Source organism: Enhydra lutris, unplaced genomic scaffold, assembly GCF_002288905.1.
Source record: "Enhydra lutris kenyoni isolate GAN:26980312 unplaced genomic scaffold, ASM228890v2 scaffoldscaffold15, whole genome shotgun sequence".
In the NCBI taxonomy this organism is placed as follows: Eukaryota; Metazoa; Chordata; class Mammalia; order Carnivora; family Mustelidae; genus Enhydra; species Enhydra lutris.
Genome location: NW_019154099.1, coordinates 17,653,597 through 17,670,811, shown reverse-complemented (window position 1 = coordinate 17,670,811; position 17,215 = coordinate 17,653,597). Strand labels below are relative to the sequence as shown.

At 41.1% G+C, this 17,215-nt stretch overlaps 1 pseudogene; it reads left to right on the top strand.

The window, feature by feature from the left end:
- Nucleotides 1-948: 948 nt before the first annotated feature.
- On the top strand, nt 949-10,327 carry LOC111146864 (annotated as a pseudogene).
- The last annotated feature ends 6,888 nt before the right edge of the window (nt 10,328-17,215 follow it).

Genomic DNA, 17,215 nt, shown 5'->3' with positions numbered 1-17,215 from the left:
CAGATTTCAAGGCAAACAACAAAAATTAAAATAAAAAATAAAATTATGTGGGAAAAATGTACTCTTTGTAAAACACCCAACACATCTAAAGAATTATCAGAATCATTTTAGCACTTTGTCCAATAGCTTACATTAGGCACCATTTACTGCTAAGGTGTTAGAAGTAAGGCAAAAGTTCTATCACTGCAGAAGGCCTCCTAAGAGCAGGGGGGAGACAATTAGCACCCCCGAATATAGAAAAGATTCCATGATATTCGATGATCATAAATGGTATCATAAGGCTATCTCCTGTGATAGTGGCATTGATTGTCTGCCTTTGCTGAGGTTTTAGTCAACTGAGTGAAACAGATGATAAATGAAGAAATGAACCAATGAATCATGAAGAGTGCTGTCAAGAAAATGACCAGGGATAATAGATAATAACAAAGAACAGGTGCATGGAATAGGATGCAATCTTAACAGACTGACCAAGAGGCGCCTCTCTGAAGAGATGGCATAGACATGCAGATCTGAAGGAGAAAGGGCCTCATTTGAGGAATGGAACAGGGAAAGAGTTGGCCACAAGAGGAGGGAAGATTCCAGGGGAAGGGAAGCACACCTACCAAAGCCTGGAGAAGAGATTTTGGTCTCTAGGAACGTAGGAGCTGAAAGATGGAATGCTGAGAAGGCCAAATGTGGGGCTGGAAAAGTAGGCTGGAACCTTGAAGGCCATGCCAAGGAAATCTGATTCTTTTCTCAAACCTCCATTGAAAGAAACAGAAAGGGTTATAGTGTAGAAGCCTCTATTCAATTTTTTCTTTCAAAGATTACTCTGCTAGTTAGTGAATCTAAAAACAGGGAGACAATTATTGTGGTAATAGATTGGAAACAAGCAGAGGGTAGCACTAGGATTGTAGCAGTGTTAGCAGAAATGCAGTGAACAAGGGTGCCTGGGTGGCTCGGTCAGTTATGCATCTGCCTTCAGTCATGATCCCCGGAGTCCAGGGATCAAGCCCCACATTGGGCTCCCTGCTCAGAGGGAGTCGGCTTCTCACACTCCCACTCCCTCCTGCTCACTCTCTCTCTCTCTCAAATAAATAAATAAAATCTTTTAAAAATTTTTAAAAAATCAAGTGAACTGTTTCAAGGTATATTTTACAGGTAGAATGAATAAGATATGTTGATAAATTAGATGTGGAGAAAATGATGTAAAACAGTGATATGTCAAAAATACACACAGCTCTCATCTGCTAAGGGTGTGTCCATATTTCAGTGGATTTCTGTCTTCTTTGACAGCAGTTAAAAAAAAATAAAGCAGAAAACCTCCTGATGACTCATAGCGTTTGACAGCACCACCCATGCCGCTTTAACACACACAGCTTCTCCCAGGGGAGACACACATGGAACTATCACAAACATGTCAGAATGTCACAAACCCTTTCAATCATCCGTATATGTGTATAAAACTATATACGTATAAATAACATATCATGGTTTTGTTTATTCTCCGGTCACAAATTTTCATGAAGGGAGACGATCTGAAGCCTCTCACTCCCACAGAGAGCTAATCTGTGTCCCTGTTTCCAAACACTTGTGTGAACCCTGACCCCACTCGCAGGAATAATAAAATAAGCTAATGCTTCCTGGGCACCAGGCACTGTTAGTAATACTTGGAAATATTAACGGATTTAATCCTCACTTCAGCCCTCAGAGAAAGTTACTGTTCTTAATCCCATTTACTATACATGAATACAAACATGTTTACTGTTTCTGAAACTTTAGGGTTTAGACAGAGCTGTGAGCCACACTGACACCAAAGAGTGTGTCTTAAGCTGGTCAAATTACACATGAATCTTAAGTGTCTTTGCTGATGAATTTTGGTGAAAACAACCAATGAAAAATTTAGGAAACATACAAATATTGGGAAAATGATTCAATCTCTCACCTGATAAAGCTGAGAGGGAAAAGGTGATTTCTCTATCACAAGGAGGTAAATAGATGCAAGCAAATTTCAAGGAAATAAACTCTTTATTACCAAGTACTCCAAATGCTACAGAGTATATAGAAGGAAACCAGACAGGATTCAAAGATTCCCACTTAAAACAGGGAGAGAAACAATCTAACATCTGGAAGTATAAAACTTAGCTTTTATCTCAGTTTTGTTTTGTTTTGTTTTCTCTCAACTGTCACACTGTAAAACAGATAAAACTGAAATCTTTCTCGGGAGCTGTAAAATCCACGGGAGTGTGTTCACAGCCGCCTTTGGGGTGGCGAATGTGTTGACAGCCAGAGGGACACCCCCTTTGGGGTGGAAGTCTCTCACTTGCATCCAAATACTAAGCCTGTGACGAATGGTTTAAAGTGGTTCTCAACCTTGGCTCCACATTAAAATCACCTGGGGTGCTTTCTTCAACTTCTACCCCCGGAGATTCTTTCTAGCAGTTCTCAGGTTGGCCCTGGGAACCGATAGTTTTTACAAATCCCTCACAGATTCTAAATGTGCAGCCAAAGCTTGAGAAGCACTGCTTGGGACCCATGCGTGTGGGCAATTCTCATGGCTACAACAGAGCCAGGCTCTTGGGCTTCTCACTGCTGGGGAAGGTAAGAAAGTCAGCCAGAAGCTGAAGGCATCTATGAATTCCTACAGCCACCGTGAGGAAGCACTGTGGTTAGACCTCTCCCACCCCTTCCTGACTTGGCAGTTGGAGAAACTGCTTCCCAGGAGCGCCCTCTGGGAAACGTCGCTGTCTGTCAAACTAACCACTGCTGACAACTCCTCTCAGATTTATTTGCTTCACTATAACATGGTCACACTCTGAGCATCAAGGAACAGTATCGTTTTCTTCGTTGCAAGTATGAATTTGCTAAGTAAGAATCAGGCAAGGACAGGAGCCGAGTAGAGATATAGAGTACCTGGTATGTGTTGGACATTTTATTTATGTTGCTTTTAATGCTTACAACAGCTCTCTGAGGAAGGCATTATTTTATTTTAGCTGGCCAATAAGGAAACTGAGGTTCCGAGGGATTGCTAAGTGATTTCTCAAGATCAAGGGGCTGCTGAGAGGAACGCTGGGGCGATGACTCCGGATTTTTACTATACCACACTGCCCCCTAGGGCTGCAGGAGTTAATGGCAAGCACAGGACGGTTAAACATCAATAACAACAACAAAAAAAACCCCTTGAAACGCCAGAAGGCAGTAAGCTTGAAATCCCCTGGTGGACCTAATTGGCTCTGATTGCTCTTTCCTCTGAACACTTAGAGCCTTTTCTGTTGGTACCACCGGCTTAGCACTTAACTCTTGCGGCCTTTTGTTAATTGCCAGTTCATGTGCTCTCAGCTCATTGCCATTACAAGCAAGCTCAGTCAGGGCAAAGATGATTCTTGGTATTTTTAATCCACCTGAGAGCCTAAATTTGCCTTAGAGCAGAGCTTCTGAAACTGTCATGTACTTAGGAATCACCTATAAACCTTGTTAGAAAGCAGATTCTAATAGAAGGTCTGGGTGGGCCTGAGACCCTGTATTTCTAACAAACTGCCCGGGATACCAAGGCTGCCAGGGAGAGGATCACACGCTGAGAAGCAAGGACCTAGTTATTTCAAGTAAGTGTGGTTTTTTAACTATAATTTTGAAACAAGCAGCTGTGCGTGTAGTTTAGTAAATTGCATTTCACCACGTGTTTCATTGTTTAAAAAAAAAAAAGGTGTCTCATTATCCTAACAAGGCTGTCTAAAGTCATTCCTTTCTCACTCAGTGAATTTTTGCAGATTGATTTGTTGATAGGTGGGACATCTGAACAAGAAAAGAAAACACCTTCAAATTACAGTTGAATTTCTTATGAATAACACAAAGAAACATTACTTGGTTAATCAATGCTTTAAAACAAATTAGATGATAGTACATCCATCTCACCATTTCTCCCATTAGCAATGGACCCCCTCATGTGGGGCCATGACATCCTTGGGAATGATACAGTGACTGGGATGCTTCTGATGAGAAACCTGTGGGTAACCCTACTAATGTAGTCTGAGTAAGACCCAGTCATTAAGAATATCAGCCTCAGGGTTGGTAGACCAGAGTTCAAGCCCTTCCTAACGTTTTACTTTTCAAAGCTCATTTCTCGTCCAGTACCACCCTAAAGCAAGACTTGTAACTCTGACCAATCCCCAAATAGTTCCAGTTTGAAATCATTAATAAGAAATATATTGATACATACCCATAGAAGAGATTTTCTCATTCAAAACAATGAAATATTGATTTTGTGGTCAAACACATAAAAAAGGGTTTATGTTGTAGTTCACGCAATAAAACATTATAAATCCACATACCTTATTGTGGTTTGGAAAAGGACATCTCTTTGATGTGCACCTTTGTGTCCCCCCCCCACCCCCCACACACAAACACACATCCTGCTATTCTGGAATAGTGCTTTCTACCGATATAATTGTATGCCTTGTGCAGCCTCAGCTTCCTTGGCTTATAAAAGGGGACTAATAGGGGCACCTGGGTGGCTCAATGGGTTAAAGCCTCTGCCTTCGGCTCGGGTCATGATCCCAGCGTCCTGGGATCAAGCCCTGCATCGGGCTCTCTGCTCCTTGGGGAGCCTGCTTCCTCTCTCTGCCTGCTTCTCTGACAATTTGTGATCTCCATCTGTCAAATGAATAAATAAAATCTTAAAAAAGGGGGGGGACTAACAATACCTTCCAGATTTCCACGTAAATTGAACACTTATCTCCCTTCAAAAATCCTTAGCAATCCCAGCCAGCAGGTCTCCCCTCTAGACCATTTCCCCCATACACACTTCCAACCTCCATCTTACCATCTGTACCTCCAACTTTCTATGTCCTTTTTCTTTTCAGAGAGATTTGCTGGTCTCTTGGCTTTTCCAGTTGGGATCGAATCTCTTTAGATGACCAGCAGAGAGTTAGAAGTAACAAATGAATAACTTCATAACTTCACACATACAGTCAGTTCCCTCTAAATATTTATTAAGTGAGTAAATGGTTGACATTCCTATAAGCCAGTCAACCCCAGTGGATCCTCCATATAGAGTACTAGAAATCTGTCCTCTTAGAAAAATCAGATGTGGAAGTATTAGGAAGTGACAGCTATCTATACTTCTCTTAACTGGATTTTCTCCAGCCCCTTTTCACAAGGAGAAAAGAACCATCGAAGGGTAATACCAATATTTAGACGGAATCTCAGAAATAGTGCAGCAGCAAGGACATCAGGATATCAGAAATGCTGTTTGATACCACCTAGAGCTCACATCTCCCTACAGCAGTCTTAAAAAATGTATATAGAAACATGTAAGAAATGCCCAGTCCCATAAAATCCATGTGATTCATCTGATACACACTTAAGCTGTCTCCCGGGTGAATTGAGATATTACTACTTCAAATATAGGTTTGTCACAAAGAGTAATAGAAATGGCAGACATGTTCCTTCTCCTGGCTAAAGTACTAAGTTAACACTTAGTAGATATTTAGAAATTGTTCCATTCCAGTTCATCTGGGTAGCAATTTTCATCCCAGAGGTGTGGGCAGGAAGGTAGCAAATGCTTGGTCAATGTCTGTATTTGTTGAACTTGTGAAAAAAGAAAGCTCCGACCATGACAAACAGTTTATATGTTAGGCAATCTTAGCTCTTGTAGCCTTCCACAATCTTATGAAAGGAGGTGTCAAGTTCTAAAAAAATATAGTTGTCCATGTACAATCAAATTGCACTCAGTGGCAGGGAAAGAAGAAATGATAAAAACAAAGTGATAACAGAAAGTCCCATCACTGCAAAAAACCTTCATAAGAAAAGATCAAATCATAGCAGCAGATAGCAGACACTCTACTAAATCAGTGACATTAAAACAACTATAAAAGAAAATCGGAAAGAAAAACTTACCTAAGGAAAAAGTGAGGAAAAGGAAATAATGACTATTAATTGAATAAAATGTAGGCTATAAATTTAAGATAAGCAAACAAGATATCTTCCTCAGAGAGAAATTTTTGTTACAACTAAGGTCATATATAATTGTCCCATTAAGAATACCTACAAACAAAACCTATAGCAAAATGTCAGAGCTAAATGATTGTATGGCAAACCAAAAACCAGAAACAAGACAAAACAAGAAAAGAGTGCAAGATACTTTACACTACATATTTATTTAACAATGAAATCACCTTTCTCTGTCTCCCTAAAACTCTCAAGGAGCAATTACTCATTAAACATACTAGCTGAAAATCTATTCAATACTGTTAATTGAGTTATACACAATAAAATCTAGCAACTACAGTGAATACATTCAAAGTCAATGTGCTCAGTACAAAATCCAGTACATGTGATTACATTTCTAAGGCCAGAAAGAAAGCCCATGGGAATGAAGGTAATTTCCAGATTTTATACGCGTTACGGAAAATGTCACACCATCTCCTCTCCTGGAGGTTTCTGAGGAATGCATTTTATTCCATTTGAAGCCTACGGCTTGTTAGAACTTCTCAGCCAATGTGTGATCTACTTTTCTGCCTCCCTGCACATGGAAAAGGGTTCTTTATGCACCTTTATGAATGATTATGCTCAGGGGAGTCTTCTGTTTTCATTTCTTCTTCTTTTTTTTTTTTTTTTCATTCACATGCCCATCTTCCTGTTGATGGTCTAACTAATGCTGTAACTTTGATAAGCCACCGCCATCTAGAGACCTGGGAGTTCTGTTAAAAAGTATTCTCCAATCTTGAGCTGAGAAAGACAAGTACTAGCTAAACATCATTAAGGACAGTTATCTCAAAGAAAGTCAGAGACATACCACAGCCAGCAGAGCACAGTTCTCCATATTTTCTATTGAAAAATGAAACTTTATGGGGGCGCCTGGGTGGCTCAGTGGGTTAAGCCTCTGCCTTTGGCTCAGGTCATGGTTTCAGGGTCCTGGGATTGAGCCCTGCATCAGGCTCTCTGCTCGGCAAGGAGGCTGTTTCCCCCTCTCTCTCTGCCTGCCTCTCTGCCTACTTGTGATCCCTCTCTCTCTAAGAAATAAACAAAATCTTTTTAAAAAAATTTTTAAAAAGAAAAATGAAACTTTAAAAAGAGCAAATGTTAGTACTGAAAACACAAGTACTTTGAGTGAAACCAGCACAGAAACTGGAAATACCTCACCTCAAACTCAGTCCCCAGATAAGGATGGGGTATCATGCCCTTGACTTCGGAACAGAGCTCATGGCTCTTCAGAGTGTGTAATCACTTACACAGTAAATCCCTATCCCAACTACATCACATACCTACATCTGCCAAAATGGCACCACCTCTTGGGTGATGGTTGAAATTACTATTTTTAAAAAGAACTGCATTTCCAAGCTGTGGAAAGAGCTACTATTTTTAAAAAGAACTGCATTTCCAAGCTGTGGAAAGAGCCTAGATGTCCATCAACAGATGAATGGACAAAGAAGATGTGGTGTGTATATACTAACGGAATACTATGCAACCATCAAAAAACCCGAAATCTTGCCATTTGCAACGACACGGATGGAACTAGAGGGTATTATGCTAAGTGAAATAAGTCAGAGAAAGACAATTATCATATGATCTCTCTGATATGAGGAATTTGGGAAGCAGGGCGGGGGTGAGGGGAAGGGAGGGAAAAATGAAACAAGATGGGACTGGGGAGGGAGACAAACCATAAGAGACTCTTAATCTCAGGAAACAAACTGAGGGTGGCTGGGTAATGGACGTTGGGGAGGGTATGTGCTATGGTGAGTGCTATGAATTGTGTAAAACCAACAATTCACAGACCTGTACCCCTGAAACAAATAATACATTGCATGTTAATACATTTAAAAAATAAAAATAAAAATAGCTGCTTCTTTGTTTTTCGGTTGTCGTCCTCCACTGGGATGCAGGTAGTCTTAGAAACGTAATGCTTTGACCTTACGAACTCCTGAGTTCTAAGTTATCTGTCCCTTTGTCAAGAGCTGCAGCTAGTGAAAAGATGGAATAAAGACTTCGAGAAGACAGAAATGCCCAGCAGAGAGAGAAGGAGCAGGAGGGGAGCACTAAAGACTCTGGAGACTAACTGATCTCTCCACAATTTGACCTGAGGCTTCAGCAACGCAAACATTTGTTTAATGAAATCATACATGGAACAAAAAAAAATTAGAAACAGATAAGCCCAGAGCTTCTCTAATGGATGTTATGATTGGAGCCTGGACCTCTGCCCACTGTACTTGTCCTTCCATTCCCAACGCAGTTGAGATGGTGCCAGGATTCCAGGAAAGATGCTTGGAAAAGCACTAGCCTATTGGAAGTTGGTACAGTGAAAGAGATCATCTCTGATATAAAAACCATTCTTTCGGAGAGCCTGGGTGGCTCACTGGGTTAAAGTCTCTGCTTTCAGCTCAGGTCATGGTCTCAGGGTCCTGGGATGGAGCCCCACATTGGGCTCTCTGCTCAGTGGGGAGCCTGCTTCTCCCTCTCTCTGCCTGCCTCTCTGCCCACTTGTGATCTCTGTCTGTCAAATAAATAAGTAAACAAGATCTTAAAACAAAACAAAACAAAACAAAAAAATGTTCTTTCCTTTAAACCTCTGATTACAGAGCAGGGAGGCACAGAGGCGTGGCATCTGTGGAGCCCAGTTCAGGGCCATGGTCATATACAGCACCTCGCCTGCAGCAGGAACAGCGGCCACAGCTGATAGACCGAGTCCCAGACAGCCCCACCGCGAACAACCACCCCACTTCTGTGTGTTCTGGTGGAAAAGTCTGAGAGGGCCGCTGAGCTACTGCTCCCCAACCGCCCCGCCCAAACCCCCAGGAAGAGCGAGTCTGAGCCCGGGATACCACAGGAGCAATGTGCAGCTGCGGTCGCCTTCATGCCCCGCTTGCTCGTGCCTGTCCAAGGTCCCAGGATGTAGAATAATATAGCCGATCCAGAAGCACTTTTCACATTAGAACACACTGGGAAAGCCTCCTTTGGAGAAGTTTTCAAAGGATTTGATAACTGTATCCGGCAAGTGGTTGCTATTAAAATCATAGACCTTGAGGAAGCTGAAGATCAAACTGAAGACATTTAGCAGGAAGTAAATTGAGTCAGTGCGACAGCTCATATGTAACAAAATACTGTGGATCATATTTAAAGCGTTCAAACTTATGGAAAATAATGAAATACCTGGGCGGTGGTTGTTCAGCACTGGCTCCATTTGAGGAGCTCCAGATTGCCATCATGCTAAAGGAAATCTGCGTTCAAAGAAGAAAATTCACGGAGACAGAAAAGCCGCCAACGTCTTGCTGTCAGAACATGGAGATGATAAACTTGCTGGCTTTGGAGTTACTGGCCAGCTGAGAGATACACGTATTTAAAAGACTACTTTTGCTGGAACACAATTTTGGATGGCTCCTGAAGGGTAGCCAACAGGGGGCTGATGACTCAAAAGCTGACATTTGGTCATTGGGAATTATTGCTATTGAAATAGCCAAGGGAGGGCCACTGAACTCTGAAATGCATTCAATGAGAGTTCTGTATCTTATTCCAAAAAACAGTCCTCCAACTCTTGTTGGAGACTTTACTAAGTCCTTTAAGGAGTTTATTGACGCTTGCCTGAACAAAGATCCATCATTTTGTCCTGCAGCTAAAGAATTTCTTGAAACATAAATTCATTGTGGAAAAATTCAAAGAAGACTCTTTTTTAAAGATTTTTATTTCCTTATTTGAGAGAGAGAGATGGAGATAGCAACAGAGATAGTGAGAGAGAGCAGGAGCAGGGTGGAGAGGGAGAAGCAGGCTCCCCGCTGAGCAGGGAGACCAAAGGGGGTCTCTATCCCAGGACCTTGCGATCATGACCTGAGTTGAAAGCAGACACTTAATGACTGAGCCCCCCAGGCACGCCTCAATGAAGACTTCTTATCTGACCAAACTGATAGCTCGATTTAAGAGATGGAAGGCAGAAGGGGACAGTGATGATGAAATTGATTCTGGGAGCTCTGGTTTGGAATCCACCAGCAGAGAAAATAATACTCCTCCTAAACGGAGCTTTACCACTGTGTGAAAGAAAGCGCAATCCAAAGAAACCACAGAATGGGGCAGAACAAAATCTTGTGCAAACCCTGAGCTGTTTATCTATGATAATCACACCTTCGTTTGCTCAACTTGAACAGTGGGTTGAGGATAACACTAGCAGGAATCAAGCAACTGAAGAACTCGAGAACAGTATTGCTGTGGCAGAGCAGCCTGTCCTGGCATCACGGATAAAATAGTAAAGAAATTAATTGAAAATTTTTGAAAGTGTTCAGTAGATGAATCCCCTGAAGGAACTTATTATTGGCTTCTATTGCATACGGAACCAGAGAAACCCACCACAGTTACCTCAGGCTAAAAGTGACTATTGGTGGGGAGGTGGAAACAAGTCAGACTTTCTTAAAACAGAGGCTTTTCATAAACTCTTGGAAATGAGACCTGGAAAAGTATTGACTCTTTCACCAAGTTCGGATGATCTCCCGGGCAGCTCAGTGACAATCACATTTGAGAGCCATATGTCTGAAATATTTATAGGCAACAGAGGTACCCCTTGGTATGAAGTATTAACCTTCTCTTTTAGAAGAGGCAATTAGCCCTATTTGACATGGGTGGAAATTTAAAGCAATACTAATTAGTCATGGATGGGGTTTTGACAATACTAAGGGAATTAGTCAGGCTTCATTTTTAAAATCCTCAACTCATATCGCATATTATATGCTTGGATTTGGGGAGCTTAAACAAAGCTGAAAATCATGTAATTAGATACCTGATTGACAGGAATGAATATAACTCACACCAGCATATTTTTGTCATGGGAATAAAATGTCCTATAAACTATTGGTACATTTTTGTTTTTCATAATCATCTAGTACATAAGCATCATGTGTTCAATTTTGAAAGACTATCGCGATTAACATTTTCTAGTTCATATGAAAATAACCATAGTACAGGCTGATTTCTGCTCCTGCGAAGTTAAATTAGACCGTACAGTTAATTTTCAGTTATGGTACTGTTACGTGGGTAATACCTTTTCTTTTTTAATTCCTGTATAAATATTATGCCTGCCTAAGTCCTGAACTGGGCCTACATTTCAATAGTTGTAGAATTATTGATATTAATTAGTTTTTACAGTTAATATTTTATTGTTTGGATCTGCACAGTTTTGTTTTTGTACAGAAGTCATTTTTAAAGAACTGAATAATTGCCAAATATCAGAAGAAAAGTGTTCTTCAGATAAAGAACACAGTTTTTTGTCAAAGGGCCATTACCTCCTCTTTTTCTATAATAATATGGACACTTGAATAAGTTGTGGTTGTGTCCTATGCCAAGATATTTCTTTTCATTGGTGCCTAGACTGTAACAATTACTTTTAACACATTGGATTTTGAAGTAATGGTTTAGTTAAAATGTTCACCTGTTATGTAACTGGAACTCAATTATATTTTATAATTTATAGAGATCTGGAAACAATTTTGCAACTCATATTATGGGTTAAATAAATGTTTTTCTAAAAGTAAAAGCCACAAATTTATAAATTGATTATCTGAAACTTTTTTTTTTATTATTTGAAACTTTACAACACAGCTGCATCATGGATAGGAATTGTATTGCTTATTCATTATTAGAGTTATTAGTCCTGTAAACTGTTTCTAGGTGAATCACACTCCATTGTTTTGGTGGGGTTTAAAAATAAATATATACATTTAAAAAAACCCATAATCAAAAATTTATTATTTTAGTTGTTAATTTCTAAACAAATACTGGGAAGGATTAACACAGAAAAGAAAGGCATAACTGTTGGTTTTCAGCCAGATCCTTTGTACTATTAACACCTCTATCTTCAAATAACGTGGTGCTAGCTAGCTTAAGAAAAGCAAGGGAGGGTCGGGCAGTCTCTCATATCTGTACACAGAGGTACTCCTCATCTCAGATACTACAAGATGTAGAAACCCAGTCACTCCCTTCTTCATGTATCTTGTTGCTGCTTCTCTCTTGCTGCAGATGGGTTTTTCTATCCTAAGTCCGTGCAAAGGAAACGGCCACAGTAACTCCTGATCTACATCTCTGCCCATGAAATCAGCCAAATTCCAAATCTAAGTTTGTTAGAAAGTACTTTGCTTGGCCCAGCTTGAGTTGAGCACTTCCATCAGGAGATCCAGCTGACAACTCCGCCAGGGGGTAGAGCAGGTTTCAGAAAAGAGAACACGGTGCTGGTCAAACTAGTCACAGCTTCCCAGCACCCCCTTCCCAGAGCCTGTGCCCCCTGACACAGCAGTGATGAGCTGGGCCAGCTTGTACCAGTCAGCAAGAGTCGGTTCTACCCATCGCTTCCCAACTCCATATTCAATGATGTTATATGGCTAGCTTGAACTCAACCACGGTAGGAATATTGATACCACACAAACTGGCAAATGCTATAAATCAGAGATTATTTTTCAGAGTCTCTTTACCAGCACAACACTGTCACCTAAGTCTCCATAATTTGTGATGTCGGAGACAGCCACATTAACATCTACTCACACGCTGTGAAGCTCAACAGAGAGCTTGAGTGTCCTTTTCCTCACAAGTTCATTCCTCTAGAAGGCCCTAGTAGATCGTTCACTGAGATATGTTTATATGCTTAAGAAAAAAAATAAAGCAAGACTCGTGCATCAGCATGGGTCAAATGCAGCACATCTCTGATTCCACACAAAGCCTTGTTTCCTGCTACACTTAGTACAGGGACAGGCATAGGTAAGAAGGATCCCCCAAATCAGCCACATTCTTGGTAAAAATAGAAAAGTAACAAAAGGAGAACTCTAGGGCAGAAGGTGAGAAGAAATAGCAGAAAGAATTTACAAGAACACTTATTGGAATACAGCAAGCACTCAATATGTATTTCAGAAAGGAGGAAGAGAAGAAAGGAAGTGGAAAAGTAGTGGAGACAAAGGGACAAGAGGGATAAAGGGAGGATGGAAAATGTAAAAGGAAATAACAAGCCATCGATCAAAGGAGACAATCCTCCAGTGAGAGTACAGGCAAAAGACAGGGTAACTGATAAATACAAAAGCATTCATTCAACAAATCATATCAAGCACTGAACCTGGGGCAGGGTTGGCCATACAACAGTTCTGAAGACATGGTCCCTGCTCAGGTGTTGTGCAATGTAGTGGAAGAAAGATTTAAATCATCATTTCAGTATCAGTCCATGCTATGATTAGTTAACCATAGGGTGGTGAGGGAAACCACAGAAAAGCTTCTACCCCAAATGTGAGAGTCGGAAAAGACCTCCCAGAAGGAGTACACATAAACCAAGCCCCAAAGAACACATAAAAGCTTCACAAGTGAATAGGCTGAAACAAAAGACGTTTCAGATGGAGGGGAAAATGAATAAAATGGGTAAGGAGGTGAATAGAAATAGGCAATCACGAGTCTGAAGGAAGTACAGACTGGCTGAGTACAGTGCACAAGAGAGTAAACTGGTGATACACACCACACCAGATTGTGAAGACTTCACAGGCATACTTGGAATTGAGACTTTAAGGACAAAGGGGAGTTACTTAGGGGGTCTAAGGAAGAGAATGCTTTAGAAAAATCATTCAAATTTGTTTACTTCACTTCTTCACCACCACCGATTTTTTTCTGTCATTAGGATTGATACTACAACCCAGCTGGTCTCCCTGCCTCCCCTCTGTCCCACCTCTAAACTATTCCACAGGGAGACTAGGGAGGCCAGCTGGCAGTTGTAACATCAGTGCTGTTGACAGAGAAGCATTGTGGTGGTAAAGAAAAGAAGTGGAGCTATTCTAGAGCTATTTGGAAGGTAAAGTCAGCAGGATCTGATGATTACCAGGCCTTGGGGGATGAAGGAGGCAGGCATGAAAAGAGACTCACAGGGGGTGCCTGGGTGGCTCAGTGGGTTAAAGCCTCTGCCTTCAGCTCAGGCCATGATCTCAGGGTCCTGGGATTGAGCCCCACATCAGGCTCTCTGCTCAGTGGGGAGCCTGCTTCTCCCTTTCTCTCTGCCTGCCTCTCTGTCTACTTGTGATCTCTGTCTGTCAAATAAATAAATAAAATCTTTAAAAATAAAAAAATAAAAGAGACTCACAGATTCCTGACTCGGGCAGGTGGATGGATGGTGGTGCTATTGACAATAAGGAGGAAATAAAAGAAAACAGGTTTAGAGGAGTATACCAGGAGTTTGATTTTGAGGTGCTGTGGGGCATCCTGACAGAGATGTATAGAACACAGTTAATTTGCAAAGCATGAGAGGGATTACTGTGATTTACAACTTTTTACATGTTGGATTTTGAGAGGGTCAATAACATCGCTTTTCCCCATCCAAGCTGGCAATCAAATGAAACATGGGCATGCACAAAAGAATCAAAATATCACCTTTGAGTATAGATACATGCTTGTGTGAAAGGACTTCAACCCAAAATGGAACCAGAGGATATAAAATTGAGAATCTCAAACAGGTGCCTTCAGAAAAACAGAACTCTAGAACCAAGAGACTGGGGGCACCTGGATGGCTCAGTTGGTTATATATCTGCCTTCAGCTCAGGTCATGATCCCAGAGTCCTGCCTCCAGCTCACCTTGAGCCATGCATCAGGGCTCCCCGCTCAGTGGGGAGTCTGTTTCCCCTTCTCCCTCTGCCCCTCCCCACAGTTCGTATGTGTGTGCGTGCACGCATGTGTGCTCTCTCTCTCAAATAAATAAAATCTTTAAAAAAATAAAGAACCAAGAGACTGATTTACATTAAGTGCCTGATTTATAGAAGACCAAGATTTATCTCTTGATCTCTGGACATCTGCCAGGAATCTTTCTACATCTTCAAGCCAATGAACTTACTGCTTAGACTCTGGCCAGACTTCCTCCTCTTTGCATTCCTTGCCCATAAATACAGCCTACCCCTAACCCTCCACAGTTTGACCTGTAGCTTGTTACAGCATGGGCTACCCAAATTGCAATTCCTCTGCTATTCCCAAGTAAACTTAATTTCTGGTAATTTTACTTCATCTCCGTTTACTTCTTCATTTAGGTTGACATTTGGGAAACTTACATTTCTAATGTTTCCTTTCTGATTTAGAGAGACTATGGTAGTCAGCCTCCAAGATGGCCCCCAATCACCCCTGCCACCTGGCACTCATGTCCTTATAAAGCCCTCTCCCACACTGAATAGGGCTGAACTGTATGACCAATAGAATGCTATGAAAATGGCAAATGTGATTTCTGAGGCTGGGTTGTAAAAGATGCTACAACATCTATCTTGTTCTCTTTTGGATCTCTCACTCTAGAGGAAGACAGTTGCCATGTCATTAAGTTATTCAAGTAGCCCTACAGAGATTCTCACATGGTAAGGGACTGAGAGGTCCTGCCAATAGCCATGAGAGGGAGCCATCTTGGAAGCAGATCCTCCAAATCAAGCCACCAGATGACTTAGGTCCCAACCAAGCATCACCCAGGGATCATGTGTCCGGGTGATGTTTTTCATCTGCCCATGAGGAGTATCTTGGTCACAGAGCTCTGAAGGGCAGCAACATCTTAGAGTCTTCTTTATAGCTCTAATGTTTAACTTATCTGATCTATGGTTACCAGATGTTTTGTGCAGTTTCATGGAGTATCAAAGCAGGCAGGATCCATTTGGCTAAAAATCTGCTCATTTATTAGGGATCTGTTTAAAACAATTGGATGTGTAAAAGATTAAGTTTATTGCTAGTGCTAAGTGGTCACATACTGCTGTGAAGAAGAAAATGTATGGGGCCAATATTTGGAAGCCATCTTTGGCTCATTTAGGTAACTAATTCTCACAAGTCTCCAGAGAACCCTGATGCCTTTGGTCTGCCAAAGAATGGATGACCTAGAGGAAAAATAATATATGCTTCTTGTGAGCAGTGTCAGGGTGGCTTTAAAGAGAAGGGGGGGTTCAGTTTCTTCTCCCAAGTTGGCATATCAAATAAAGTCTCTTTTCCTAAAGAGAAGTAAAAAGGGAAGAAGAGGAAGATTATTGTAACAGAAGTTCTATCCACAAGGAAGGAAATACTAGGACTGAGGAATAACTGTTCTTTCCCCATGAAGATACCCTCCAAGATGATGATTCTACATCCTAAGAAACATATTTTCTATAGGGTCTTTTTGTTGTTTTTGTGCTTGTTGTTGAGAAGAAAAAGCTTAAATAAGAACTTCCTGGTTTTCTCTAAGCAGGAAGCAGTTTCATTACCCTGACAAACAGCAGCACTTTGCCTGTAAGTGATATAAGCTGTTTATATATCCTTACCTTAATTAGTAATCTCTGACTAAAAATTATTATCTCATAAGTATTCTTTTTTTTTTTAAAGATTTTATTTATTTATTTGACAGAGGGAGAGAGATCACAAGTAGGCAGAGCAGCAGGCAGAGAGAGAGAGGAGGAAGCAGGCTCCCTGCCTAGCAGAGAGCCCCATGCGGGGCTCGATCCCAGGACCCCGAGATCATGACCCAGGCTGAAGGCAGAGGCCCAACCCACTGAGCCACCCAGGCGCCCCCTCATAAGTGTTCTTAACAGAGTTTCTTTAAAGAATTCCAAGAAATACATCTATTTTCAGTGTTGTAAAAGGTATGGAAATTGTTTCAACCTTGAAAATAAAACAGTTATTTTAACAGCAAAATGGGTTTATTCCTGAATAGCAGAGGAATTGCAATTCAGAACAAGAAAGCTATGGTGAACCATAGGCAAGTCCAAAAAAAACAAAGGCGAGGAACCCTCCTTTATAGAGGAAAGGGGAGAGTTAGGAAGGGCTGTAATAAACAAAAAGTCCCTTGGAGTAAAATGGGAGTTGGAAAGGTAGTGTCTTTTCATTGGGTGATTTGTGACAGTCTCTCATTGGTTGGGCTGTTGCTGGGCAAGGAGAAAATCTTCCTCCTGCTGGGGTAGTAGAGTAGGGTTTTTCCTGTTGGGATCTGCAAACAGCTCCAACCAATGGTAGGTCTGTGAGAGCTTCCCCCTTCTAACTGCCCAACTCCATTTTAAATTAGGTTTTCTTTGTTTGGTTTCACAGTTGAAATCTAATATTGAAGCTGTTTCCCTCTGGTCAGTTTTTAGTTTCTTTCATTTCTCCTTTACAACATCATGTCCCCATAATCATCCATTCATTCAACCATTAATTTATTCATCAAATCTGAATAAATGTATTCTATGCATTAAGAATGGTCCTGGGTCATTTGAGATGATAGTTGTTGAAGCCAGAACCGGGAATTAAATTAAATAACAAACAAAAATGATTTTTT